Source organism: Sciurus vulgaris (genome assembly GCF_902686455.1).
Source record: "Sciurus vulgaris genome assembly, chromosome: 3".
NCBI lineage: Eukaryota > Metazoa > Chordata > Mammalia > Rodentia > Sciuridae > Sciurus > Sciurus vulgaris.
The window spans coordinates 62,584,381-62,602,608 of NC_136463.1; the positions used below are offsets into that span (position 1 = coordinate 62,584,381).

General features: G+C 46.5%; 1 protein-coding gene and 1 pseudogene across 11 annotated transcripts in view; one reads left to right on the forward strand and one right to left on the reverse strand.

Annotated features, from left to right (window-relative positions):
- RAP1GAP2 (RAP1 GTPase activating protein 2) overlaps positions 1-18,228 on the reverse strand; it is a 227,928-nt gene that overhangs the window by 98,110 nt on the left and 111,590 nt on the right. The window contains exon 1 of one of the 10 annotated variants that reach the window (XM_079130828.1): positions 249-431. The exons of the other annotated variants lie outside the window; for them this stretch is intronic. The gene's annotated coding sequence lies outside the window, so the exon portion shown is untranslated. Of the gene's footprint in view, positions 1-248; positions 432-18,228 lie in introns of those variants that run through there. 10 annotated transcript variants of the gene reach the window in all.
- LOC306657582 (alpha-enolase-like) lies at positions 2,961-4,973 on the forward strand (annotated as a pseudogene). The gene has a single exon. The product of its transcript is annotated as an alpha-enolase-like (transcript).

Sequence of the window (18,228 nt, forward strand, 5' to 3'; positions counted from 1 at the left end):
CCTGGACCTTGGCAATGTGACCTATGATGATTGGAGAAGAGGTTCTCATCCCTTCTAATCCAAAACTGTAACTGGCTCAAGAACCAGCAGGGCTGAGACACAGCACATGCACACATGCCCATGCACACACCCATTCACACAAAGCAATGCATCAGCTCCTTCTACCTGGCAGCTAGAGTCACCAGCCTCCCCTTCCATGTTTGACCTCAGACATGAACTTCATGGCCTTCTGCTCTGCCCTCACCTACCTGGGGACTCAACAGAGTTGGTCCAGCACAGGCTCCACTCTCCTCAGCCCACTCCCAAGCAGTCACTGCTCCTGCTCCATGGGCCTGCTCCTGAGAAGCAGGAGCTGGGAAGGGAAGGAAGGAAGGACGATGGGGGATGCAGGGCACCACTCTGAAGTCCCTTAAATGACAGGGTAGCTCCCCTTGGGGCTGGAAGCCTGGCAGGGAAAATTAAGCAAAGAAGGGAGGGAAGGCAAGACCCTCACCCAGGGCTGGGGTTGAACGCTTGCCTAGCACGTGAGGTATTGGGTTCAATCCTCAGCACCACATAAAATTAAATAAACAAAATAAAGGTATTGTGTCCATCTACAACTAAAAAATATTTTTAATTTTTTTTTAAAAATACTTTTAAAAAAAAAAAAAAAAAGACCCCACCCAGCAGCCATTAGGATGCTCTGGGCTTAGAAGGACCTCTGGCCCACTCCCCTAGAGATGGTTTGTAGACACCTTGACCAACAGCAGCCCAGCTCTCCAGGAACACAAATCCTAGAGGAGCGCAATGCTGGCAGGTTTTTAACGTCACTGGCCAAGGGTTCTATGTTCACATCTATAAGGCCAGAGCCAACATGATTACTGTCTAAGGTCTGAGTTCCAAGCAAAAGGCCCCTAACACCAACCCTCCCTGGGCTGAGCCCTCTCCCATAAATCAGCCTGTTTCCCTGAATACTGGAAAAACTCGTGGAAGTAGTCTCCAAGTGAGTTTTAAGAACCATCAAGTGGGAATACAGTTTCTGGCCAGAAGGGTTTTCCAAGTGACACCTGGGAGAGGAATGAACACCTGTGGCTAACAACTTCCTGCCAGCTCCAGGGCTCTGTCTGGGACACCAGAAGGGAGGCCAGGGTGAACAGAAGGCATAGCTGCTGCCCTCCAAAAGATCAAAACTCAGAGTAAGCACAGACCCTTGGCTGCAAATTAAAATCCACCTTGCCTTGGTATCTGAATGGTTTCCAGTGGCATCTACAGGGTGCTGTGGGCCACACTGCACTACTCCCACTCTTGGCTCCAGTGCTCCCCACGATTTTAGAGTTAACCGCTTATTAAGGAATGTGTTCCCCTCAAAGATTTGCTGACCTCCTCACCTGTAGTACCTGTAAACAGGGCCTTATTTGGAAATAATGTCTTTGCAGATATAATCAAGATGAGGTCACAGGGGAAATCTTCAACTCAATATGACCAATGTCCCTATAAGGGAAAGCAACCACGTAAAGACAAGGACGTGTGAAGAGCGCCATGTGATGGTGGAGGCAGAAAGTGAAGTGACAGGACTGCATCTTGGGGAAGGCCAAGGATTGACAGCCACAACCAACCGGAATCTAGAAGCAGCAAAGGAGAGCCAGCACAGTGGCACACGCCTGTAATCCCAGCAGCATAGGAGGCTGAGGCAATAGGATCACCAGTTCAAAGCCAGCCTCTGCAATTTAGTGAGGCCCTAAGCAACTTAGTAAGACCCTTTCTCTAAATAAAATATTTAAAAGGGGCTGGAGATGTAGCTCCACAGTTAAGGACCCCTGTTTCAATCTCTGGTACCATTAAAGAAAAAAAAAAAAAAGAAGAAGCAGCAGCAAGGGAGGATGCTCCCCCCGGAGCCGTCAGAGAGAGCATGGTCCTGCCGATATCCAGATCCTCCTGAACTGAGACGATAAATGTCTGTTGCTTTAAGCCACTCAGTTTTGGTGCATGGTAATGGCAGCCCTATAAAAACAATACACAGTCCATGTCCCCAGTTAGTTCTAGCCTTGGTCTTGTGATTGGTACAAAAACAAGGTGAAATCCATTGTTATGGTTTGGATATTAGGTGTCCCCCAAAAGCTCACATGTGAGACAATGTAAGAACATTTAGAGGTGAAACTATTGAGTCATAACAACTTTAACCCAATCAGTGAATTAATCCCCTGATGGGATTACTGAGTGGTAACTGAGGGTGGGCAGGGTGTGGCTGGAAGAGGTGGGTCATTGGGGTGCACCTTTGGGATATATATTTTGTATCTGGTGAGTGGAGTCTCTCTGTTTCCTGATCATTATGTGAGCACTTCCCTCTGCCACACTCTTCGGCCCTCATGTCCTGCCTCACCTTGAGACCCAAGGAATGGAGCTATCTATGGACCAAGACCTCTGAAACCATAAGTCCTGAAATAAACTTTTCCTCCCCTAAAATTGTTCTTGTCAGGTCTTTTAGTCACAGCAGTATAAAAGCTGACTAAAACATTCATGCTTCTGCCTCACTTCTCTGCTCTGATCCTCTGTGCTCGACCTTGTCCTGCCCCAGTCCTCATGACAATGACATTGACATGTGAGCCACCCTGCTCCCAGGACAACCAGGCCAGACCCAGCCACCAGCTGGTACAAAGATAAGATAGAGTAAGAGCTGCATGCTCAGTGCAGTTCCAGTCCTTTCTCTCCCACTCAGGCAAACATATTACACTACACACAAGCAGGGAAATGATGTGATTATATCAAGGTATAACCTTGAATCTGTTCTCCTTTATTATGAGCAAAAGGTAAATGATTAGCAGAGGGGATAACTTTCTTGTAAGCCACAGTGATCCTGCCATGTGTCATGACCCTGAGATTGAAAACTGCCCATAACCAATCCAGACAGAACTCAAATGTGCTCTAAGGACATGAAGTCCCAGACCCAACCGGGAGACCCAGAGGGACCCAAAGAGGAGAGGAGGCTGGGGGAAAAGGAAAATTGTGCACCCAACTGAAAGAAAGGGTTATGCGGGTGGCTAAATGGGCAGGTTGGGGTCCTGGAGGCCCTGAGCTCCTTGCTCAGCATCTCTGCCACCCCAGGGTCAGGTGGTCCTGAAGCTTCCCACTCTGGGATTCTTTCCCCAAAGTATGAGAGGTCCTGAGCAGATGGGAGGGCTCAGGGAGATCGTGGCAGTCCTGGCCTTTAGCCAAATGCACTCATGAGGAAGGAACCAAAGGGACCTGGCGAAGAAGCTGATTCACCCAGATGAGACCAGGCAGACCCCTGGAGAGGGTCCCTGTGACAGCACCCAGGCCTCCAGGGTCCTCATCCTACCCTTAGATTGCTCTTCCCCAGACCCCTGAGGTCACTTCAACAGTTCACAATCTCTCGCAGGTTGCTACACTAACAATCGAGAGACTCCTGCATTTGAGTTTGGCTTTCACTGATAGTCTGCTATGTGACCTTGGTTAAGTTGCCTCATCTCTCTGTGTCTCAGTTCCTTCACCTGCAGAGATGCAGGTAATAACATCCTGAGGAATTAAAAGTAATGGCTGTGAAATAAAATATGAAGTCATAGGAGGTGCCCACACCTCGCTAGCTTAAAGCTCTTGGTATCTGCAGCACTCTCCGCTTCCTTCCTGGGCAACAAGACCCTGTCGCCAGATATTCACCATGTCTATTCTCAAGATCCATGCCAGGGAGATCTTTGACTCTCATGGGAATCCCACTCTTGAGGTTGATCTCTGCACCTCAAAAGGTCTCTCTAGAGCTGCTGTGCCCAGTGGGGCCTCAACTGGTATCTACAAGGTCCTAGAGCTCTGGGGCAATGATAATACTCACTACGTGGGGAAGGGTTTCTCAAAAGCTATTGAGCATATCAATAAAACTATAGCACCTACCCTGGTTAGCAAGAAACTGAATGTTGTGGAGCAGGAGAAGATTGACAGACTAATGATCAAGATGGATGGAACAGAAAATAAATCTAAGTTTGGTGCCAATGCTATCCTGGGGGTGTCCCTTGCTGTCTGCAAAGCTGACGCTGTAGAGAATGGGTTGCCTCTGTGCCACCACATCACTGACTTGGCAGGCAACTCTGAAGTCATCCTGCCAGTTCCATCATTCAACGTGATCAACAGCGGTTCTCATGCTGGTAATGAGCTGGCCATGCAGGAGTTCAAGATCCTCCCTGTGGGTGCTTCAAGCTTCAAGGAGGCCATGTGCATCGGAGCAGAGGTCTACCCAACCTGAAGAACATCACCAAGGAGAAATATGGAAAAGACGCCACCAATCTAGGTGACAAGGACACGTTTGCTCTTAACATCCTGGAGAATAAAGAAGCCCTAGAGCTTCTGAAGAATGCCATCAGAAAGGCTGGCTATATCAACAAGGTTGTCATTGGCATGTCCATGGCCACCTCTGAGTTCTTCAGATCTGGGAAGTATAACATGGATTTCAAGCCCCCTGATGATTCCAGCAGGTACATCACACCTGACCACCTGGCCGATCTGTACAAGTCCTTCATCAGGGAATACCCAGTGGTGTCTATCAAAGACCCCTTCAGTCAGGATGACTGGGAAGCTTGGCAGAAGTTCACAGGTAGCACAGGCATCCAGGTGGTGGTCGAAAATCTCACTGTGACCAACCCCAAGTGCATTGCCAAGTATATGAATGAGAAGTCCTGCAACTGCCTCCTGCTCAAAGTCAAGCAGACTGACTTGGTGACCGAGACCCTCCAGGTGTGCAAGTTGGCCCATCCAATGGCTGGGGCATCATGGTGTCTCATTGCTCTGGGGAGACTGAGGACACCTTCATTGCCAACCTGGTGATGGGACTCTGCACTGGGCAGATCAAGATTTGTGCAACTTGCTGATCTGAGCGCTTGGCCAAGTATAACCAGCTCCTCAGAATTGAAGAGGAGCCAGGTGACAAGGCGAAGTTTGCCTGCAGGAACTTCAGAAATCCCTTGGCCAAGTAAGCTGTGGGCCCTCAGGCGCCAGCTGGTGGTTAGATCCTTCCCCTGACATTAGTGAGCATAGACAGTTCAAGGTCCCTGACCAGAGCTTGCCAAAGCCTTTGGTAGTTAGCTCCCCTTCCCACCACTGCTTCCTTGGAACTCCTGCAGAAGCCACCTAGAGCCCTGTTGGAAATCCTAGCTCTGTAATTATGTGACTGGCCTGAATTGTCGTCCTCAATTCGCTTCACACCAAGTGTCCAGAGCTATGTTCACCTCCAGTGTAATCTCCAGTGTGGCTACAAAGTCCTCAGTGGTTTCATGTGCAAAATGACCCACAAGAAAAAAAAATGAAGTCCTATATACAAATACAGACACTGATGATGACGATGACAATGATGACTATGTGACTCATAAAATGGGGATCTGGTCTCCAAGCGAAGACAGAGAATCAAGGGTTCAGGGCTGTTTAAATGTCTCACAAAACATTTCTGGCATCTTAATAAGCTCCAGTTTTAGCCCTAGGGATCTACTCACAGGATCACAATTATTGGTTAATAATCAACAGCAGGAAAAATCCCCACCTAACAGTAGATGACTCTGGGTCCAGGTGTGAAGTCCCCTGGTGGCAGGGAGTTCCTGCAAATCTCAAAACTCCCCTTTTCTGCATCTCCCACCACTACAGCTCCCAATCACCCCTCCACACGCAGCTACTCTTTCCCTGGCCTCCCAAATAGCCAAACTAGAGGAATACAGACAATCCAACACTGGGAAGATCTTCTCAGGAAAACCAAACAAAAAGAAGAAATAGAATGCACAGAAGCCAAAGAGTGGAAACAACCAGAATGTTCATATACCAATGAAGGAATAAACAAACTACAGATGATCCCCACAATGAAATATTATTCAGCCATTAAAAGGAATGAGGTGAACCAGATGCAGTGGTGCATGCCTATAATCCCAAAGGCTAAAGCAGAAAGATAAGCAAGTTCAAGGCCAGCCTCAGACACTTAGTGAGACCATAAGCAACTTAGTGAGTCCCCATCTCTAAATAAAAAATAAAAAGGGCTGGGGGATGTGGCTCAGTGGTTAAGCACCCTTGGGTTCAATCCCCGGTACAAAAAAGAAAAGGAATGAAGTGCTGACATATGCTATACTATGGACGAATCTTGAAAGAAGCCAGTCACAAAGGATCACATACTGTATGGTTTCATTTCTATGAAAAGTCTGGATTGGGCAAATCCAGAAACAAAATAGATCTATGGTTGCCAGGGGCTTGAGGGAGGAGGGCCTGGGAAGCAACTCCTAGTAGATACAGAGTTTCCCTGAGGTGATAAAAGTGTTCTGGAACCAGACTGTGGTGATGGTTGCACAACTCTGTGAATAACTTGAAACCTACTGAATTACGTACACTTTAAATGGATGAATTTTATGTATATGAATTATATCTCAATTTTGGAAAAAGGAACAAGAAATGGCTGAATGGGCTCCATCTCTGTCATTCCTGCTGCTTAATTTCCCCTCTGGCTGCCTTTTGGTGCCCCCAGGGCCCTGAATGGTGTGCACGTTCCTACTTTGTGGTAATGGTAGTGGAGGGGGCACTGGGGAGACAGGACACAGGAGTGATGGCTCTGGCAGGTGGACAGGGTAGGTCCCAATGCCCCCTTTGATGAGCTTCTTGAAAAAAAGCAGGTGTTGCTCACCTGTCGGTACCTGGCAGGATTGACCTGGGTGTCTCCTCCCACCCCAGTGCAGACTCTAAAAGCTCCCCAAAAATTCAAAGCACAATGCTAGATCTTTGGTGATTCAAAACTTCCCAAAATGACAACCCCCATCCCAGATTCCATCCCAGAGTTTATGGGCACAGAGACCAGCAGCCTCTGGGAGAAACCATTAGATGCTGTCCAATAGCCTAATTACATAGACAGGCCTGGAGAGTCACAGGAGTTGCCCAAAATTTTGCCTCCCTCCTCCTTTCCAAGGAGGTCCAGTTTCCAAGTCAGTTCAGGCCAAGTTTGCTAGAAGTGAGAGACCACAGCTCCAGAAGAATTTGTCAGGAAGCTTGACTCTTTTATGCACATTTACAGAGCACTTACTGATTGTTGGGGCTCTTGTGTGAGGGAAGAGGAGAGAGGGAGATACAGGGGTCTATGGATCTCCATAAGGGGTAGACAGATGGCAGAGGCCTGGGCTAGGGAGCCAGGAGGTATGCCAGGTGGATCAGGGGTACTCTAGTGCAGGCCTCACCCTGAGAAGCAAGATGCAGTGCACCGTGGGGACCTAGGGGAGACCTGGGCGAGGTTCTGCCACTGCAGCCTCAAGGAACACTCTGGCTTTGAGTGCCTTGGGTACAGATGACCTGCCCTTCCCTGGAGGACCCTGAAGCCCTTAACTGGGCCAGAGGTAGGAGAAAGGGCAATAGCCAAGAAAAGCAGATACAATAGGCCCAGCCAGCCTCAGAGAACCAGCCATGGCCTCCAGAGGCCCCTGGAAAGAGACGGCTGAGCCTTGTTCTGCATTATGTCTTGGGCAGTGGACCAACCTACCCATGTGGGCAAGCCATCACTCCCTAGGAAAAAAAGCCTTTGCTGAACAAGCAACTTCTACAGCTGACTAATGCTTTAGGGTTCACACATGAGCAGATGGTGGCTCCAGAGTTTCAGGGTGGGCCCAAGGTCACAGTCAGAAAATGTAAGAAGCAGACCTCACCCTCCAGATCTCTGACTCCAATTCCATTGCTCTTTCCCATCACCATTAGAAAAGCCAGTTCTGTCCAACCTGCATGCCACTGCAGGATGTGAAAAGAGGACATGGGTCAGCAACCCTCTTGTTCTTGGAGCTCAAGTTCTTGGAGGCCCAAAGTGGGTGGTGTCTCATCATGGGCAGTGACATCTGAATTATGTACAAGCATCTGAGAATATGATCCAAGCAGGAGCAGTGAAATGCACAAACCATCCTGAAAGCATTGCATACCCACATGAAGGGCCTGCTGGGCAGACATTACTGTGTTAAAAGACATAGAATAAAGTGCCATGGGAAGAGAGGCCCAGGCCTCCTTGGGGGATCAGCGAAGGTACCCAGAGGAGGTGACAGTTGTCCTGGGACCAGAAGGAAAGGCACTTACTGGGAGAGAAACAGGAAAGAGAGAGGCACAGATCTGAGGCGTGCAGGGGGAAAGAAATGGCACTACAGACAGGGAGCAACACTGACACAGAGGAAGCACATGCCTGGCATGTGGAAGGCTCTTGAGAGGCCCCCTGGCTCAAAGAGTCTGCGAAAACTTTTCATGTCCTAGGTATTGTTCAAAGAGAACCACATATACATCTCACTTACTATTCACCATGATCCTTTAAAAGAAATATTATTAATTCCATTTTATACATGGGGAAACTGAAACTCATCAGTTGCTTAAGCAAGAGGTTAAGTAACTTGCACAAGGACATGTCGCTGGAAAGTAGCAGAGCAGACTTGCACCCAGGCAGTCTGACTCCAGAGTGAATGACCTTAACCATCATGCTATACTGCCCCTGAGAAAGAAAAGGTATCAGCTTGAGAGGGGATTCCACATGGCATCACTTCCCAGAGTGGGACACGTGCATCTCTACTGGCACCCAAAGCAGTTTGGGGTGGTCTGCATTATAATAGCCATTAACTGATCTTTTACAGTGACCTATTTCTGGCAGCCCACCCTGACTTTCCTTTTATGCTAGTGACATAAAGCTGCCTTCTAGAACCAGTTCATTCAAGTGAAATGGAGCCAGTTAAAGGAAGATATTAAATCACTGATACAGGTGATACACAAACATGACAGCAACAGCGAAGGGGGCACTGAGGACCGCTGAACTGGGGAGACAGGCACTGAGTAATCTGAATGCCATCCTGCAGGCCCCTGAGGCAGGGCCTGCCTGATCTGCTGGACTTTAGTGGACTCGGGCACAGAGAGGAGACAGGAGCGACTAGGAGATGGGAGCAAGAGGGGGGAACAAAAGGGAAGTGGCTTCCCTGTGCCTATGGCCATAGACATAAAATGAAAGGGCCAGACTCCTGAGACACTTTAAGGGCCAAAATTAAGAGGGCCTGGCCACTGAAGGCAAAGGAGAAGGAGAGCTAAATATGCCAGAAGACTTGATTTTCAGAAAACTGAATGATTGATGCTCCAACTATGATACAGACAGAGATGGGAGCACTGTGTTTGCAAAAGGCAGGTGATAGGGCACTCATTTCAGACACCGGGTGAGTCAGGGCCCCTAGGAGCCCATGTGGGATCAGAAAAGGATGGGCCCTAGCCAGAGAAACAGGAGTAATGAGCACAGAGGTGAAAGTGGAGGCCATGAGAGAAGAGGAGGCCCCTGGAAGAACGCATAGGTCTATGAAAGCCAGAAGAAACAGGACAGAGGGGCCAGTGCTGAGGAGGGCTGGTGGGCAAGTCCCCTTATACAAGAGGCTTCACTACTAAGTACTAAAGAAATCCCTAAGCTGCCGTGACTGTGCCCTCCAGCCTTCACAGTGCACTGCATCATTTGGAAACTGCCAACTGAGCAGCTTTGCTCACGTGCTCAGCGATTCTGCTTGGCGCTACCTGGCCTCGGTTGAGGGAGCTACATCATGGTCACAGCAAAGGCAGCCAGCTCCCAAGGTCACAGACAGCGTCAGAATCCAACACAAAAGCACAGAGTCACAAAGGTACAGCATATTTGGCACTTTCCCAGCCTGTGACCTTTCTTAACCTAGATGTGGAGGGCGCGTAAGTGCTCAGTTTATGATTCACTCAGTTTGGGCGTTATGACATGTATCACAATAAAACATTATTTGTAAGTAGTGGTAAGTATGTTCTTTCACTTCTTTTAAGAAATAGAGATAGTAGGGTTGGGGAATCCTGCTCAGTGGTACAGTGCTCGCCTAGCATGTACAAGGCCTTGGGTTGATCCCTAGAACCATAAGAGAGAAGAAAAGAAAAAAAAAAAAAAAGGAAAGAGAACTATTCTTAAGGTTGTTGAGATTTCCCACAATGAACATGTTAGACTGACCACATGAATGTATTTCACTTCTGAAGTTTCTTACAATAATCATAGAGGGGGAAAGTGTGAATGGACAAATGTAATGGAAGATAAAAACAGCCTACAGGAGGTTATAGGTTATAGGCAGCAAGCCAGCCCACTCACACAGAGTTCCCAATCCACTTCCTAGAGTCTCATTCTTGGGTACAAAGAGAAAACCAAGGTGCAGACATTTGACAACAAAGGCTCCAACATGAGGAAGAGACACCAAAATAAACAAGAGGATCCTGAAGGAAACAGCCAATGCAAGGAATCCATGGAAACTTCAAAACACAGCATAAACTAATATCATCAGAGAGATTAAACAAGATTTAAATCCATGACACAAGGAGAGAATATTATAAAAATGAAATGGTCAGGATATAAGAAAGAGATGTTAGGAATTGGAAATATGACTGGAAGATTAAGTTAAGGAAATCTACCAATAAAGAAGGAAATTTGGGTCTGAGGATGTAGCTCAGTGGCAGAGCACTGGATTCAACCTCCAGTATTGCACAAAATAAATAAAAGAAATAAGGAAAATAAAAAATATCATAGGATCCAATATCTGACCAATGAAAGTTCCAGAAAAAGATAATAGAGAAAAGGGAGGGAAGTGGTAATAGCTAGTGTACAAAGTTGGCCTCCTGAAGAAACATGTTTCTTTATATTATTGTCCTATGTGGCCCCCTTCCCCTGAATCTGGGCTAGCCCTGTGACTCAGTTTTGATCAACAGAAGGGGATGGAAATAACATTACTTAACTTCCATTGCTGAGTCATAAGAACTTTTGCAACTTCCACTTGATCTCTAGGAACATTTGCTCTAGGGAAAACAAGCCAGCATATAAAAAATCTGAGATTACCATGTCACATGGAGAAGCTGCATGGAAAGAGATGCTCAGCCAACTCCCAGATGTTCCAGGCATCCCAGTTCCTGCACATGAGAAAAGCATCTTGGCCATTTCAGGCCCAACAGATGCCACAAAGAGAACCTGGGAATTGAGCCAGAGCCAGGACCACTGACACATGGCCCAGCTGAGCATCCTCGCCATCTCTAACCATCTGAGCCACACAAGATGATGTCCCAGACACTATGAAAGCAGAGACAATGTGAAAGCATCCATCTTCAGTGTGCCCTTGCTGAATTCCTAACCCACAGAATATTGGCATAAAATGGTGATTGTTTCACTATAACAGAAGAAAATTATCAGAGAAACGGTACAAGAACATTTCCCAAAACTGAAGTCTCCCAAATCACGAAGTACTCAGCACAATAAATGACATAAGATCCACCTGAAACATTGTCATGGAATTTCAGAACATGTGGATAAATGAAAACTCTTCAGTAACTCCAAAGAACAAGTATAAATACACACCATATACATAGGAATGGAAATGTATACATCACCAGACTTTCTAACAGCAACTCTAGCATCTAATATTCAATAATGTAATAACCTTCAAGATTATTTAAAACTAAAATTCTATACCCAAACTATCAACCTGTGAGAGCAGAATAAAGATATTCTGAAATAGTCAAGAATTCAAACACTTTACCCTCTTGCACCCTTTCATGAGAGGCAACTATTTAAAAGTAATCACTCATTAGAGGACAGAAAGTTCTGGTAGTGAGGTCTCCTGGTGACAATAATGGAATGGACAGGATATCTAACAGGTGCAAGCTTTGTTTTTTGTTTCTTTTTTGTTTGGTATTGGTTTAAGTACTAGGGATTGAATCCAGAGGCCCTCTACCATTGAGTTATATCCCCAGACCCTCCTCTTTTTTTGAGAGAGAGTCTTGCTAACTTGCCAAGGCTGGCCTCGAACTTTTGATCCTCCTGCCTCAGCTTCCCAAGTTGCTGGGGTTACAGACATGTGCCACTGTGGCCAGCAAGTGCCAGCTTTGGGGGGCAGGGAAAACTATTAAAGGAATTATGGAAGAATACATGCAAATAATAAAAAAAGAAAAAGAAAGATAGGTACATAAAAAATGTTATATTGGAAACATGAGTTAATAATTAACTCCAAAAAAAGTGAAAAGTAAACATAATTATAGCATGCTCCATGACTCAACAATAAACAATATTTACACAGTCACAATAAGAAACTGACTACTGAACTGAACCAAAAAATGGTGCCACTAGGAGGATATAGTGCATACTAAGGTGTTCCTTGTTTTGACTGAATTTCTGGTTAAACTCAAGGAGAGAAGGAGCCACCCTGCTAAGGGCCCCGCACAGGGGTAAGTTAAACCATCCCCGCTTTTAGATATCACTCATCAGTCTATAAGCACTAGGAGTCACTCTGTCACAGGGCCAACTTGCCCTCCTAGCTAAGCCATCACTCCACTCCACTCTTAGATGATTTCTCCCAAACCTTAACTCTCTGAAGAAGTTAGTACTCAGTGACATGCCAGATTATGGGATTTTGTTATTGGTTCAAACTAAATAATATCCTCAGTAGGCCAGACCAAAGCATTTCAAGGTAAACGTGTCTGGTCCAGTCAATTAATCATGCTATTCCCTATCTATAAAAGACAAACACTAGGGGTTGAGGTGTAGATCAGGAGTAGAGTGCTTGCCTAGTGTAAGCAAGGCCCCGGGTTTAGTCTTTAGTACTGCAAAAAGAAAAAAAAAAAACAAACACTTGGAACTGTTTTCCAGTACTGAGACAGGGCACGTGGCCCATCCTCATTCTTGCCCTTTCTTGCCTGGGACCATGGTATATGTTCAAAGATGAATGTTGAAGGCAAGGGGTTCCACCTGTGGCCAAGCAACCAAGCACAGCTGACTGGGTCCAAGGGACCAGGCCTGCCATCTTACCTCATTGACACTCTAATCCAACATACAAAATGAGTCAAATCTAGTGATATGAAAAATCTGTCTGCTCTCAGTGTTGGCCTCCTTCTTGGGAACTTTAGGAAAGAAAGGACAAGATAACTGTGAGAGCCCCCAGGGGCACACTGGAAGCTGGGCATGGTGTTGTGGTACTACATGGCTGGTGGGTTCAGAAAAAGGGCTTGGCAGGCTGTCACTGGCTAAGCAAGATCTCCAGTTGATGAGCAGAAACCCAGCGGCCAGCCAGGCTGACCTCCAACCCAGTGAGAGCAGAGGCTGACCAGTGGCTGACCCAGCACAGTGCCTAGCACTGAATGAACTGGAAAATGAAAAAAAAAAAAAAAAAAGGGGGGGAAAGTTACAGATTATAAGAGATAGAGGGCTAAATTGACTACTGCCTCCGCTGTAATTGGTCTATTTACTATTGATGCTTTGGCTAATCTTAACTCTCTGCTCAAGAATCTGAGGCAAAATTGAACCATGTCCCACCAGTTTGATGTTACTGAAGTCACACCATTTCTCACCTTAGATTTCCCCTCTGGATAATAGGTAGTAGAGCTAATATATTCATCATCATCATCATCATCAAGTTAATACTTATTTAATACCACACTAAACTCTATATATTTTATTTTATTTAATCTTCTCAACAACCCTGTGCAGTACACACAGAATTATTCTTTCATTTTTCAGGCTCAGTGGCACGCGCCTGTAATCCCAGCAACTCAGGATACTGAGGTAGGAAGATCTTAAGTTTGAGGTCAACCTGAACAACTTAGCAAGAGCCTGTCTCAAAATAAAAAGCAAAAGTGGCTCAGAGGTAGAGCACCTGCCTAGCATGCATGCGGAACTGGGTTTGATTCTCAGCACCACATATAAATAAATAAAACAAAGGTCCATTGACAACTATAAATAAAAAGGACTGGGGATGTATCTCAGTGGTAAAGTGCCTCTGGACTCAATCCCCAATGCAAAATAAAAAGTAAGAATTATTCTCCCATTTTACAGATGAAGAAACTGAAGTACGGAGATTCAGACTTGTAAATGGTTCCACCACAAGTAAGTGGCAGAGCTGGCTAAAGGGCCCTAGAGAATGAGTTCTGCAGGACTCCCCCTGATCTGGTCTGTTGAGGCACTGGGGCCATTCACTAACCTCTCTGTCAAGGAAAGGGTAGTTCAAGGACCTTGGGAGCAACTTTCTAGACAAACCTAAGGTCCAAATGCAATGTGGCTTGGGAAAGCACCTGAGGTGGACACTGTTTTGTTTTGTTGTTTTTTAAGAAAAAGTTATTTTTTCATTTGCTACATGCCTACCAAAAAATCTTTTCAAATACAAATAACCCATTCCTGAATTGTTTCAAAAGGTACCATCAAGTAAGAGACTATCATTTTATTTCTGATTTTTAAATCTTCCTTGTAAATATTAATACATACTCATTGGGGGAAAATTTCAGAGAATCCAGAGGCATCAAAGGAAGTGGGCTGACTGTGAGGAGGGGCCCTGCCACAGCTGCCTTCTGCTCGTCTAGGGTGGCACATTAAACCACAGCACTAGACCCCAGGGAGCAGCCCCAGCACCTGCCACAGGGAGTCAGGGCTGGGAAGAGGCTGGTGTTTCGGGCTTCCCGCTCAATCATTTCCAGCTGCTCTGACCATTTAAGTAACAAGATGATGCATCAACATCAATAATACTGGACGGGTCTGTCCACGGACACAGCATTGTTCTCCCCAGGGATCCCAAAGTCAACCTCAGCAGGCAGCTGGAGCCACCAAGAATTAAGGGCCTCTGCCTTCCCCTCCCAGATCCACTCCCTGCCACAGTTTGCAAAACCAAATAGTGACAAGAAGAGGCCACTCTTAGGCCAGCCAAAAAATCATCCAAGTAGATAGGTGCCACTTGAGCCCTTGGACATGAAACTTGGTGCACACAGTGGGTCAAAAGTAGCCAAAGGGAGAAAACACAGAGCTTCTTCCTGCTAAAGAAACCTCACCACAGCCTCAAGACTCAGTGGGGCACCTGGCTTCACCTTTGTTGACCTCAACATGCTACAAGCACACTGGTCCAGCTCCCTGCCCATCACCTGGCTCCTATGAACTTTTGGTAACTATGTGCTGAAAAAGAGCTTGGTTGGGTCGGTGTCCCATGAGAAAGCATAATGAGAACCTTCCAGCCAGAACCTTCAAGAAATATGTCTATTTGAACCACTCAGAGGGCAGGGACTGCTTTACCCTTCTCCATAGAGCCCAAGCATCCAAAGCAGCATCCTACTCTGTAGGCCCTCAAAATGTGCCAGTTCATACATAGACTATATTTGTGATATTGTCCCTTATCCCTGGGTATCTGTGGGGACTTGGCTCCAAAATCTGCAGATACTCAAGTCCCTTATATAAAATGGCAAGCCAAGGCAGGGATGTAGCTCAGAGGTAGAGCACTTGTTTAGCATGCACAAGACCCTGAGTTCAATCTCCAGCACCAAAAAAAAATAAATAAATAAATAAAAAATAATAATTTGGGCTGGGGGTGTAGCTCAATGGCAGAGTGTGTGCTGAGCATGTGTGAGGCCCCGGGTTCAATCCTCAACATTAAAAAAAGCATAGCATTTGCATATTAACCTATATACATCCTCCCATATACTTTAAATCATCTCTAGTTTACTTACAATGTACAATTTACATATACAATGTAAATGCTATATAGTTGATATATTGTTTAAGGAATAATGAGAAGAAAAAAATCTGTACATGATCAGAACAGTTTTTTACTGAATATTTTTGATCCGTGGTTGGCTGAATCCAGGGATGCAGTATCCACAGGGTCAAGGTACAACCGCACACAGAGACTACGTGTATGATCACCTTCCCTGCCAAGCAGTTTTGTGAGGATGACAAGGACTGACAGTTCCCTCTCCTATAAATATGAGTCAGTTGAGGCTTAGCAAAGGTCGAATGATTGGCTAAAGGAAGCACAGTTATTCCATGGAGGAACTAGTATTCAAAGACAAGAACTCTTTAACTCCAAGACCTGTGGCTGAGCCATCCTGTTTACAGAGGCAGTAAATGGGTGGAGGAAGGAGGGAAGGCAGGTAGGCAGGCAGGCAGGCGGGAAGACGGATGACTGTTGCGGACCCCTCTGGCCGCCCCCTTCTCTGCATTCCCTCAGCCCTGCAGTGAGCCCTGGAATTCATTACACTTAGTGTTCTCTGTTCCATCCCAGTCATGCCAAGTGAGGGTGGTTCTCAGTTACAATGGTTCCAACTAGAAGCCTGAGGGGACCTCGCCCTGTGCTTCTCATGACCTCCCCCTCCACATCGGTAACAGGACTGAACCATCAATTCCTGACTGACAGGCAAAGGACATGTCCACTCTCTCTGGAGAGAGGAGAGTAGCAGAGATCGAGTCCAACAGGAGCCCACGGTCCACCTAGGCCAGGCAATGACCATAGTGGCCTTTCCAATTCTTACTGTTGCCCAAAAGTTGGCTGAAGTCTCCTAGCCCCCTGTAGGTCTTTTCCACATCTCTCTGGACAAAAGGGTGAGCTGAAAGCAGGGAAAAAGGGCCACCCAACCACTGATCTGGGTCAGAGCCTCGGAGGCCAAGTTGGTGAGGCCCCAGGCCACACAGCAGCCACACTGGGGTTCTATGTCAATTGCCCTGCGGCTGCCAGGATCAGGGCTAATGCCCAAAGCTCAAAAGCCAGCTCCAAAGGGAAGCAACATTTTTGTTCTGCTCTGAGCCGCAGATGGGATATACAAATGAGATCTTTAAAAATATTTTGTTTTGCAGATTTACAGAACAGAGGGGAGGGGGAATAAAGAAAACCAGAGCAGAGGGCAGAAAGGGAGAGAGGAAGAAAGAAACTGGCAGAATGGGAAAAGGAGGAAAAGACAAATGTTGGAAGCTTGTAGATGGAAGACACTTCGCTCCCCATCAGGGCCAAAATGCATCAATTGAAAGGCTGCCCAGCTGAAGAAGGCCCAGCAGGCAGGCAGCACATGGGAGCAGAGGCCCATGGGAGGAACGGCAATAAGAACCACACAAGGGGCTGAGCCAGGTCTTTGTGGTTCTTTCCAGAACCCTGACAAAAGTGTCAAGAACAGAGGAAAAAAAAAAAAAAAAAAGAACAGAGGAAAACTCTGAGTGTTCCCTGGGCATCCCCTTGAGGGGGCTGCTCATGGTGTCCAGACCAACCCACACAGAAAGTGCTTTTATGCCATAGCTGGAAGGCTCAGAAAAGGTCACACTGCTCCCTCAGAGCTGGCAGTTCAGCCCTTGACTGACCCTCCCCAGTTAAGGCCATGAGAGCCCCACCCAAAAAGTCATCCCTCAAGTTGTCAGCCCCTCCCACATGGTCTCCCCAGGCTAGAGATCTTGAAATAAATAGAGAATGGGGCAGGCCTGTAATCCCAGTGACTCAGGAGGCTGAGGCAGGAGGATCACAAGTTCGAGGCCAGCCTCAGCAACTTAGTGAGATACTGTCTCAAAATTAAATAAAAGGGGGTTAGGTACATGCCTAGGTGGTAGAGCATTTGCCTAGCGTGTGTAAGGCCCTGGGTTCAATCCCAAATACTGCAAAAATAAATAAACTAAATTAAATTAAAAGGGTTGGGGGATGGAGCTCACTGGTAGAGGGTCTGCCTAGAATGCATGAGACCCTAGGTTCTGTCCCAGCACACAAAAGAAAAAAGAAGATGGAGGTGATCCTTATAGCTGCTTCGATGCCCATCCCCCACATTAACATACACTGACCAAGGTGACCCTGCAGCCTCCCCCATAAGACAGGCTGCCTAAGGCCCCTCTTTATCCCACCTCTACAAAACACTATTAGGGGACCAATCGTGGAAGGGACCTTCAGTAAGGGCACAAAGAACCCTTCCTCTTGAGTATCTAGGATTCATTCAATTAATATTTATAAAACACCCACCCACAGTGCTAACCACTAGGAACATGACCTGAGAGATCAGGCTTGTGCCCCCACTTCCACCATCCAAGACCTCCAGGACATCACTCAGTCCTCACCACCTCCTCGTCTGCTCCAGTTGCTATCCCCCTGTTGCCACTCATCACTCACTTGGATAATGGAATCTGCATTTCAACACATCTCCATCCCTTGCACCCCCTCAATCCATTCTCCAAGGAAGGAGACACAGTGACCATTCTAAAATGAAAAGCTTATCACACCCACTGGATGACCGTAATTGAAAACAAAAACAGAAAAATAACAAGTGTTGACAAGGATATGGAGAAACTGGAACACTTGCACATGGTTACAGGAATGTAAAATGGTGCCGCCTCTCTGGAAAACAATTTGGCAGTTCCTCAAAAACTTAAACACAGATACCACGCAAGCCAGCAACTCCACTCCAAAAGAACTGAAAACAGGTGTTCAAACAAAAATGTGTACACAAATGGTCATGGTAATG